Genomic DNA, 12,500 nt, shown 5'->3' with positions numbered 1-12,500 from the left:
GTCGCGGTTTCATGAAGAATGTTTGCTTATTTTTTTCCCCCTTTACACATCTAATTTTATTCATTAACTAATTTGTTAGGATAACATTTTCTTCTCTCATTCTGATCGCCTACAAGCGGAGGACGATTTTTACACCAAATATATATTTGTTTGCTGAATAATGTTTACTTATTTTTTAGTCCCAAAAACAAAAGGAGTAAATTCACCCTTGTCCGTTCGTCCGTTTGTCTGTCCGCATTTTTCTCAATAACTACGCCTTGGAATTTTTTGAAATTTTGCGCAAACATTAAACATGATATGAGTAAAAACGTAAAAAAAAAACGGATTTTCCAGGAAAACTCCAGTTGCTCCCCTCGTGTCTTTCGAGTTAAAATTGCTAAAATTGACATTTTTGTGCTTATTAAAATAAAATGATGCCTTGGATTTTTATAAAACTTTCTAAAAATTTGTAACTAACTGATTTCTTTATAATTGTGTTTGTCTGTATTTCGTGATGACTCTTGGGTGTGACCCAGGGACTTTTTAGGGCTAATAAAAACACTCCATATTTTCGGACTATTTTACCATATTTGTCTAAAAAATTTTGTGTATGTCTATTTAGCAGTTTTGCATGGTGCTGAACTCAAATTTTAATATTTTAAGGCCTTGGGAACTTTGGGGCTAAAGGTGGGGGGGATGATTGACTTTGTCATTTCTTTTTGTTTTTTGGGTTTTTTTTTTTTTGCATAGTGCAGAACTCAAATTACATACGTTAAAGCCTAAAAGTGCACTGTTTGTTCATTTTCACCAAGATTTGACGTCCCTTGAAAACTTTGGGGACTAAATTTGGGGGGGGGGGGCAAATGCTGAACTTAGTCATTTTTTTTATGCCTCGTCTACTGTGCACTCACGGGGCACCATGAATGCTTTACTTATAGATTCCCACATTTACACATTAACGTTTTCTTCTTTTAAAAGTCATTATATTCTTTTTGAACTTTTACATTTACTGAAGTGAACTGAAATAATAATGTGATTATAGAGTAACCCATTACAAACGTGAGGAAAGGATACTCTATGCGACTAGTGCATACTTTCACCTAACAAATTAATAACAGATGCTGTAAAGCTGCAATTTTACTGGAATATACATTTTAAAGATTACTGCGGTAAAATAATTGTATGGTGGATTCTGAAAATAAATTCTAACAGAAAAAATACACTTCTCTACAGGAGGCATAGTGCTAAAAAATAAATTCAAACATAATAATCTGTCAATAGCAGAAAATTAAATAGTGGTAACCTTAAAATTATCCTTATGTTTAATAAAGACTGGCAACTTATTTTGGACGATTCAGCGTGTTAACTTACATGCATAAGTAAAAAAATATATCCATAACGTCTTTTAACACTCGATTATCGCACAAACATCAAATATAAACTTGTAAACATAATGTAATTCTGCTAAAAAATCTATGTAGCATCTTTGAAGTCTTGGTAATCGCTCAAAATAATTAAAATTAAATACTGAAATTCTTAAAATTTTAACTACAAAAGGTTTGAGAATTATTGTCATTTTAACACGCATTGCTAACTTTTTCCTTGCGCGGTCGGAATTGCCATAAAATGTAAACAAATACATATTGATCTTTCATTGCACGGACGGAACACTCGCAAAAAGTAAACACAGCATTGGTTTGGGAATGTATGCACCTATTTACAATGTCTCCCCACGGGACAGAGTTAGACACCAGGGTCGTTTTTTTAACGTGGAGAAAAGGTACAAAAATAAAAAAAATTGTCTCAGTCGTGAAGGACTGCTCCTCCACCGAAAGAGAACAAGAAATGGAAGTGCAGCATCTGAAGAACAGATACTACACTTTGATCTTGGCCAAAAATGTATGCAAAAAAAACAACGACACGCCACTACCCCCCCCCCCCTCAAACGGCCCTAAACATGTCTTTTACGGTACCAATATTACATTTTTTTTTTTTTGGACGATTATCAAGTCTTTAATAATGCTATATTTGTTAGTTTTACTTTCTTTGCATTTTTTATTCCTGTTGACGATTTGATGTAATTTTATACTTTTGACCTAGGCTTCAAAGCTGTTGCTTATCATGTCGACACTCTCTTTTTAAAATTCAATAAACGCTGTCAAATAAGTTTAAAAAAAAACTAAAATATTATGCAGGTAGGTTTTAAAGTAAATTTTATTGTCAACGGAAACACTTATTTGTTAATTTTTTTTTTTTACAACTTTACATTTCTTTGGAGTATTTTATTCAATTGTTTTTTTCTGAACGACTATCGAGACTTCAAAGACGTTATCTTTTTTTTTCCTTATGAATTATGTTAACATGTTCAAATAATTACGATAAAATTTAGAAAACTCTTTATTCACATACAGAGGGGAGTGTGTTTGTAATTACTTTGTATTTTTATCTCACAAGTTAAAAAAGATAACGTAAAAATGGAATTTAATTTATTTGTGGAAGATTTGGCGCCCCCCCCCACAAAAAAAAACAGATAAGAAATATTCGAAAAACAAACGGAATCAGCCAGGACCACTTTTTCCTGTTGACGATGAATACCATAAAATTATCAGTAGAAGATGCGTGAGAGCTTATACTGAAATATTCCCCTTTATTTATTGAATGTACCTCACACACACACACACACACGCACACACGCACACACACATATCTATATCTATATATCTATAAAAGTGAAAATGTCTGCGTGTCTGTCTGTGTCTATGTGTGTGTACATTTCCCTACGCAATAACTCTATCAATTTTCAGTCTACAGACTCGAAATTTGCTATACAGGGTACTGAGATTTGGGAAAATCTTTGTAACCAGTTTTCCGCCAAAATTTTAGCTGTTAAGGGGTCAAAGATCAACGATTTGACCTTTGAGCACTCTACCAAGCTACTCAGACAATTTTGGCTAAACAATTGAAATTTTAGATATAGGTTCCTTGGACATGGATCTAACTTAATAACTTGATTTGAGCCCAAAAGAATAAATGTTAAGGGAGCATAATAGGGATCAAAGAAAAAAAATTGACCTCTGCGGTTTCTACCAAATTACTGAGACAATTTCTGGTCTAAACATTTGAAATTTGACATAAAGGGTATTCAGAGATAGGGCAAGCTTTTTAATCGATTTGGGTCGAAAATTTTTAGTAACAAATATATAAATGTATGTATATATGTATGCTTGCATGTCTGCTAAAAACTTTGGACAGAGGCGACGAATTTTTCCAAGATCAGGATCGTTTTGAAGCTCGACCTTTCAGACGAAAACTACCGAAAAATTCGCTAAAAACATAAATGTCTTCACCTTCAACTGGGCACTTTTCTACTTTTTTCGCCGATATTTTTGAAAGACATCCTTTACTTTCGATTGTCTAGCCTTAATTTAAACATAAGCCACTTTCCGTTTGGCGGTGGTCGTAACAGCAAAGACGTCAGGTTTTTCCACGTTCTTTTCCTCCTTCGCGGTACTTATTTATTTATTTTTTTTTTGCTTAACACACACCTCCAAACACTCGGGAAACGCCGGGCACCCATGCTAGTCTATCTATAATATCTATAAAAGTGAAAGTGCCTGTCTGTGTGTGTGTCAGTGTGTGTACATTTCCCTACGCAATAACTCTGTCAATTTTTGGTCTACAGACTCAAAATTGGATATACAGCGTATTGAGATTTGGGGAAATCTATGTGATCGGTTTTCGCCAGAAATTTGGCGATTAAGGGATCAACGTTCAACGATTTTACCCTGGATGTATAATCTATAATAGACACAAATAACTCACGTATATAAGAGTGTTGCTCCCATCGTTTGTTTGTATTAATCTAATCCTCATTATCAGTCACAAAAAGTAAAATGTTTGAATTATTTGCGTATAAATCGAAATGCATTGTGGTGGATTTAAGTTCTTAATTAAATTGCATTTTGTAAATATACTTTTTTTTTACTCGATAGTGTTTTTTTTTTTTAATTTCAATAAATATTTGAATAAATAATTGTTTAAAAAATTATAAGGAGGTTGCCGATGCGAAAAAAAAAACACATACAACTGGAAATCTTGCATAATTCTATACACAGATAAAAAAAAATCATGGATATTAAATGATAAATAGATAAAAAAAATAATAAAAATGAAAGTAAATTTAAAAAATATCCTTCTTTTATTAATCACTTGGAAATTCCGTATTTACATTTGATTGGCTGATTATAAATTTATGATTAAAACTGGAAAAATTCACTTTCTATAAATGACTTCATCGTATATTTGTTGTTTATAGTACGGCGATATTAGAGTTGGCTATTTAAAGAATATTCTCTTTTCTTGGCTGTTAAAGAGAGCATGACAACAATAAAAGGAAAAACATCTAACAATTTTTCTTTTTATATCATCACGAAAGACTCCGCCTGTTTTTGTTTTATGGAACAAGAATTCACAGCCACTGGGAAAATGTTCGGAAACAAACAAAGAAGATACATACACAGGGGGAAAAACAATGACTTTTACGGCCGACACAATCTTTTTTGTGCTCTTTTATTAACTTTAAAGAGCCTTAATTTTTGTATCAATTGATAAGAATACAGGTTTATAATCACTCTCTACAGTGAACTACGTTGACCTTCGATCCATACTACAAAAATACAAAATAATTACTACAGACACAATTTTTTTATATAATTGGTTATTTTGTTTTACGGCATATCAGACCTTTGCGAGCTATTTACTGTAAAATGTATCCATTTTTATTAAAGGTTTACGTTTCAAAGTCTTCATATTTTCAAATATTTATTCTTGGTGTTTGGGATGGCTGGTTTGTTTCACAGCATATCAACCCCTTCTAGTATATTTATTACTAAATTAGATCATTTCGTTCTGTAATTTTTTTTTAAATTGAAAGGTAGTTTGCTTGAAGCATTGTTGGTAAGTACATATTGAAGACCAATGCACAAAATCGGGTTTTGAAGTGATGTGACGACTGAACATTAATAGACAAATAAACGGGAGTCTTGTAAGTGTTTTTTTTATCTTCGTATATTCATTTATTTCATTTTCAAAATAAAAAATAATAGTTTTAAAAATGGAAACCATTGGAAAATAACGGAATCGAAAGGTGAAATTAGTTGAGCTGTCAAGAACAGGGCATTAATAAGTTCTGCAATCGTTGTGTTATTTGTATATATTAATACATAATGATTCCTTATCGAAAATTCCCTTATTTATTGAATGTGTTTATTGATACATGTATATATGTTTACGTGACTTGCATATGTACATTTAAGCATACATATGCATACATACTTGAATGCCTACTGAAGAGAACTTGAATGCCTACTGGAGAGAACTTGAATCCCAACTAGACACTGTCCTCGAGTGTCTAAAGTCTCTCTGTACAGGGGTTTGTCAGAACAACCTGGCATGAGGACATTTTTTCCATAAAAGTAAACCCTGACCAAATATTCAAAATCACATAGTATTCGCTGCCCAAATAAGATCTCCTCACTATGGCTAACCCACATTAGCTTTTACGGGGAATAGTGCACCTTCTCCAAGTGATGTTACCTCAAGTAACAGCACGAAACTGGATACTCCACCAGACTAGATAAATTCTTGTCCTGTAATTCAGTAAGACCAAGAGACCAAAATAAAAGATATAATACAATATATGAAAATGATTAATTGGAGAGAGGAAAATTATGTTCTCAACTTCTTTACTAACTCAGTGTTTGAGAAATAAAGAACTTAAATGGAACATTCGAATATCTATGTATCTCATATAGACTTCAAGTGTTAGCCCCAGGTTGTGGGCTCCTTGATTTCTGAGAACTTCGACTGAAGTAAAATAAAACAAAAAATGCATATATATATATATATATATATATATATATATATATGTATATATATATGTATATATATGTATATATATATATATGTATATATATATGTATATATATATGTATATATATATATGTATATATATATGTATATATATATATATGTATATATATATATATGTATATATATATATATATGTATATATATATATATATATATACACACACACATATATATATATATATATATATATATATATATATATGTACAGAGAGAGAGAGAGATAGATAGAGATAGAGAGAAAGGTAGAACCTATAACTCGAAAGAGGAAAAGGAGGTGAAAAAAGCTCTCACGGCCATGAGAACTTATGACGTCACGGCGGGTTGAAATAACGTTTTTTAAACGTATATTCAGATTGTTAGGCGTATGACGTGCAAAAAATGTCGATGCAAAAAGTAATTTGGCATCTAATTCACCTGTCTCTTTGTCCTTTTGATGGATATTCGGTTTCTTTTTTCTTTGTGTTTTACTCTGTTTTTCACTTACATTTTGTCTCATACTAGTGTATGTGTTTATGCATTCGTTTATTTATTAATTAATATTATAATTGTAATTATCATTTTTGTTATCGTCATTTTTATTTACTCGTGTTTTTTTATGTGTGTGTGTAATTATCCCAGGTTAAAGTTTATTTTGTGTATACATATTCTTTTGTGAATGCTTATACTGTGTCAAATGTACACGTTATAGCACATCAGCCCTTTTTGCGGGCATGTTATAAAATAACTACGGAAAGTACCTTTTTATACCTCGCTTCGTCATCTTTTGACCGTGTAAGCTCCCTGAAACAAAAACCCATAACAACAACAACAACAACTCAAGTCTCATTTCTCTGGACTATTAGAACTTTATTCGTTTCACTGTGAAAGTTACGTCCCTGTTCTCTGCTTATTCTCAGAAGGAGGGTGGAAATTTCGCTATCGATTCAACTGCCATACATCGGTACCTCTCGTCGCTTCCACAAAAAAATTTTTTTTATTATTTAATTTTCATCCCAAACAAGGCACATTGCCACTGTGGTGTAGGGGGCTACTATCAGGGGAAACAACTACTGGGGTACTAAGTAGGGATTTGGGCAGCAAGATGTTGGTCCACTTTGCACTTGAACTTCTGCATGTCAGTACAGTTGGGGAAGCAGTGACCTGGAATGGAATTCCAAAGTCTAGCAGTTCTGGGGAAGAAGCTACCGGAGTAGAAAGATCTTTTACATCTAGGGATCTCTACAGTGCGGGGTGGGATTTTGCAGTTTGCGGGTCTGTCGAGGGTGTTCACGTCGTGGGGGCACAAGTGCTTGCAGTTTGTCAGAGCATTCACCATTAAAATACTTGTACAACAGGCCGAGGGATGCAACGTTTCGTCGATGGGACAGAGGTTGAAGCTTAGATTCCAGTTCAGGGCCTATCAGATTTGCGACTCTTTTTTTAACCTTGTCAAGGAGCGAGAGATTAGTAGTAGACGCACCAGCCCAAATATGACAGCAATACTCGATACATGGGCGAATGGTGGCCTTATAGAGGTACAGAATACTTTCAGGTGTCAGTAGTTTTCTAGCACGGTAGAGAGAGCCCACCTTCCTCGCAGCGGCCCTGGCAATGCCCTCGATGTAATTGTTCCAACTCATGTTTCCTGTGAACGTTAGGCCAGGGAGCTTGAAAGACGTACTCTCAGATAAAGAGTCATTGGCCATTGCTATAGGTGGTAAAGAAGGTTTCTTGTAATTATTGAATTAAACCAGTTTAGTCTTGGCGGCATTGAACGTGACCATCCATTTATGCCCCCATTCCACTACTAATTGGAGGTCATCCTCTAGTGTGTCTGCCATTACTTTAGATATATGTTCATTTGTTTTCCTCTCGTGCCTGCTATAGAGTGTGGTGTCATCAGCATATATACCCATCTCAGAGGCAATTTTGTCGGGGAGGTCATTTATGAATATCAGGAACAGTAGAGGTCCAAGGATAGATCCCTGGGACACTCCCGCATTTATATCATATTGTTTAGATGTACGACCGTCGAGGACAACCTGGATTTTTCTCTTATCTAAGAAGGATATAATTATGTTAAGTATTCTACCAGTGGTACCGTATGATCTAATCTTCCTGAGGAGACCCTCATGCCATACCCTGTCAAAAGCCTTAGATATATCTAGAGCTACCGCTCTGCCCTCTCCCGCTTTGTCCAGTGAATGGTATATGCGTTCAGAGAGTACAGTGAGGATGTCTGCTGTGGAACGGGCTTGTCTAAATCCATATTGTTGGTCGGTCAGAAGTTTAGCATCTGTAGGGTGCTGGACTAGAGCATGGTTAATTAAGGTCTCAAATATGTTGGCAAAAAGTGGGAGGAGACTAATGGGGCGATAATTTAATGGGTCAGTTCTTTCGCCAGAATTCTTGAATGCTGGTACCACAGAAGCAGTTTTCCAACAGCCCGGAAAGCAAGATTCATTAAGGCATTTGTTGTAGAGTTCGGAGAGAACTGGAGCTACTTCGGCTGAGCACTTTTTTAATAGCACAGCTGGGATGAGATCGAGTCCACATGCTTTTGAAGTGTCAAGGTTTTTTATGATAGCATGCATCTGAGCAGGGGTGATTTTCAGATCGTCTAGCGTGGCGTCTGTCCGCATAGGAAATTGAGGTAGGGGGTGGTTGGGAGTATCCAGTGTGGAGTTTGAGGCAAACCGACTGGCAAGCATGTTAGCCTTTTCGGTTGCTGAGCAAACAACCTCGTGATTAAATTCTTCATCTTCTGACGACTGTGCTGTCGACTCAAACAGTCGACTATAAACTCGAACTGAAGACTAACTGACTAAAAATGTCCCATGTGCGTTTCTGTATATTTTAGAAATAGATGAGGTATATGGGTCCGTGTGTCACTAACACGCTATTATGCTCTCAACGCTCGTCCTTGTCAAGATCGTTCCAGTTTTAAGCCCGAGTCAACCAGTTTGATTTGGTTTGGCTCCTTTATACTATCTACACTAGAAAGTCTGTTTAATCTCTGTCGGCTTGCTCTTCATTACATACATACATTTGCTGTTTTATTCCTGTAGTTTAATAAAGATTAAGATAGCTAACTATTCATTCAGGCATATTCTACACGGGTCGTATAAGTTTCTACCTGTGCTGTTATGCCGTACTATTTTCCACTCTACTATTTGCGATGATTCATTTCCTTACGTTCCCAGTAATAGTTCACTAATACTGTTTTTATTCCGCATTTTCGTGTTAGAATATACATTTGAATCCGAATTTTTAAAAGTTTTTGGATTCCGATTCTTTATAAATCTCTAAATACAGTGGAACATCGGGATACAGCATAAAAAAATTAGTAAAAAAAGAAATCAGTACAGTATATAATACACATGTATATAATCAAAAAAAATTAAAAAATAACACCGTAAGGCGGGGCAAATACCGTTACAAGAGGCCGGAAAAGCTTCGTATTTCACATCGTAACTTGAACAAAAAACCGTGTAATAGGGCCATCGTATCTCGGGTTTCTACTGTATTTAACTATGGAGTTCCTATTTCCGCCGATTACCGTCAAAACAATTGATAAATACGCAGTTGTTTTCTTAAGCGTAAAATATGCTTGTGAGGGATGATCTCTATAATTTAGTTTTACCAGTTGTTTAATATAAATATTTATTTTCATCGTTACTACTAGCAGTGGAAGATCTTGTTTTAAACAAATTATAACATAATAAAGACGATTAAATGAATCGTTTTTGGAATTGGACAATAGGTAACATTTTTTTCCGATTCTGATACCACCAAAAGTTCCGATTTTTTTCCGATTCCGATTAATCTTCCCAATAATATATATATATATATATATATATATATATATATATATATACTAGCAAAAGTACCCGTCGTTGACTGGGTTCAAAAACAGCCTACAGAAAAGGGACTCTGATTTATGAAAATATGATAGGTTATGAAAAGGAAGGGTTGTAAAGAGATAGCGTCGAATTTGGGGGTCTCAAAACCAAAGTAAAATATGATGAAAGTAAAAATAAAATAGATAAACCCCATAATTTATTATACCATACATGTTCACACCGAAACACTTATCACAATATTCTGTGGATCTATATTAAAAAACCTTGTTAAACTCTGTGACATATTTCCATTCTTTGGGGGTCAGGTGCGAACGAACACCCCATAATTTTATTAAACCATATTTTTTCAAACTGAAACATAATTATCAAAGTATGCTTACGCAGGTAGATATGAAAAGTCTTTATTAAAGTTTCTGCCTATTTTAATTCTATGGAGCCCAGGCGCGAACGCAGAACCAACAATTTTATTATACCATCCCTATTTAAGTTAAAACATACTTATCAAAGGATTCTTATGTACATCTATATTAAAAACACTTGTAAACGTTTTTTTTTACTTTTAAATTTTTTATTTCCATACTTTGTGGACCAGGAGCGAACGCAAACCCAACAACTTTAATGAACCACCGTTCTGCTAGATCAAACCTACCCATTTCTGTGTCTCGATACATCTTCTATCATTATATGTAATCAGTTTTTATAATAGTCAACCATTTGGGAGCCTATTCGTGACCAGACACACACGCACGCACACACACACACACACACACACACACATTCAGCTTTATATTATATATGCATGTATATATATATATATATATATATATATATATATATATATATAGAGAGAGAGAGAGAGAGAGAGAGAGAGGGATAGAGAGAGATCATATAATGATTAGATCACTCTGATAGACGTTAAAGAGAATTTAAAAATAAATGTTTAAATTTCCACAGTATTTCTCGCGGTTAACGGTGGCCGAATGGGTTAGGTGCTTACTAATAAAGCCAAAGATGGCTTCTGTTACCGGGTTCGAATCTATCGACCAGTATAAATCGTGACACTCTTCATTGACGATTTCCAAAAAGATGAAACACTAGTGTCTGTAGGTATTTAATAATTATTATAGTAAATAATTATGTATATATATATATATATGTATGTATGTATATATATATATATGTATATATATATATATATATATATATAGAACTAGTTCATTTAATCACATAAATTAATATACGGAAGTATAAATTTATGTGTAAACTTTAAATATTTACCTCAACACTGCTCAATTCGTAGGTAGAACTAAGTAGTAAGATATAAAATATATATGGCGATTAAGCTTAATCGCCATATATATATATATATATAGATAGATAGATATAGATATATAGATATTCAAAGAGCGTAACACACACGCTCGCGCGTGTGTGCGCGCGCGCGTGTGTGTTACGCTGTTTGAATTTTCTTAATAATTCGGCTTTCTGCTGGAATTCTTTCTCACTATGTGTATATAAATATGTATACGCCATGATACGGGTCCTCTTTATTCTTAGAAAAGTTGTTGTTCACTTTTTTCAGGTTGGCAATATAGTTGTACGTACTTGAAATCTAATATTGATGAATAGGAGAAAGATTTAATGAAGTCCAATTCTAGAATGCCTCGTTGCAATCTGCGAGTTTAAGCTTTCGTTTGAAATGGTTTTGTCAGATTTTAGTTTCAATAAATTGTATCTGCAAAAAATATTGTTTTTTTTATGTACTTTTTTTTTTTTTTTAAACTTTTTAGCGTTCTATTTCATAGAAAGTGACGGGGAAGTAAATGGAATGACCAGCAGCAGGATGAAAGAAAAGCAGGAGGAGGTAATGAAACAATATGAGTATTTGCTATCGCTCTGTAAGGGTTAGCTTTTAGCTAATCGCCTGTAGTACCACTATCAGTGAATTCTGTCCAGGTATTTTTGTGTATTTCAGATTGGTCTTTTTCTATCATTTCCCGTTGCAGGAAAGTCTTTTTTTCTTTTCTTATGTTTCGTTTTTTTTCTTTTTTTTTTGTTTTCATATTTTTACCAAAAAAAAATTTTTGCTGGGACTTTGAAAGTTAAATTTATGATATTCTTCTATCGTTTGTTAATTAATTAATTGTTAAATACAACAGCACCAATAATTCCAAAGCATAATTTTATTTTTCATGTAATTCTGTTTTAATCTACAAGAGGGGGGTCGTTCCAAAAGTAATGCCTCTTATTTTTTATTCCGCCGAATGGATCAGAGAGAATTGCAAATTGCAGTGTTATGATAGTTGAACTTCTGCATTTATAACCTGAAAGTTTCATTTCTCTGTTGCAGATATTGACAGTGTAAGACTCTAAGAAAGCAACTTCTGTCATATACGTGTGTCAGAAGCAGAGATGCGGCATTGAATGACTGGGAAAATGCATTGAGAATAATGATCACTATGTAGAAAAATAAATCCTGGAGCACAAAATATCGCTCGTTTTAATGGTACTACTCCTGTCTTCGTAGCACCTTCAATTTTTTTAGCAAAAATAAACGTATGGAATATTTCAGACTGCATTTTGTCAATCTTGTATAAATCTAGCATCTGTTTTTGAGATGCATAAGAGACTTAAGGAAGTCAAGGAGTCTGTGAGGGATGATGAGAGGTGTGGAGGGAGTAAGAAAGTCAGGACACTAGAATTGGTTGGCCAAATAAAGAATTTTATGGATAAGGACCGCTGTGTGTC

The sequence above is a fragment of the Euprymna scolopes genome, chromosome 6, assembly GCF_053919585.1.
Source record: "Euprymna scolopes isolate OS-2025 chromosome 6, ASM5391958v1, whole genome shotgun sequence".
NCBI lineage: Eukaryota > Metazoa > Mollusca > Cephalopoda > Sepiida > Sepiolidae > Euprymna > Euprymna scolopes.
This window is presented reverse-complemented; position numbering follows the sequence as displayed.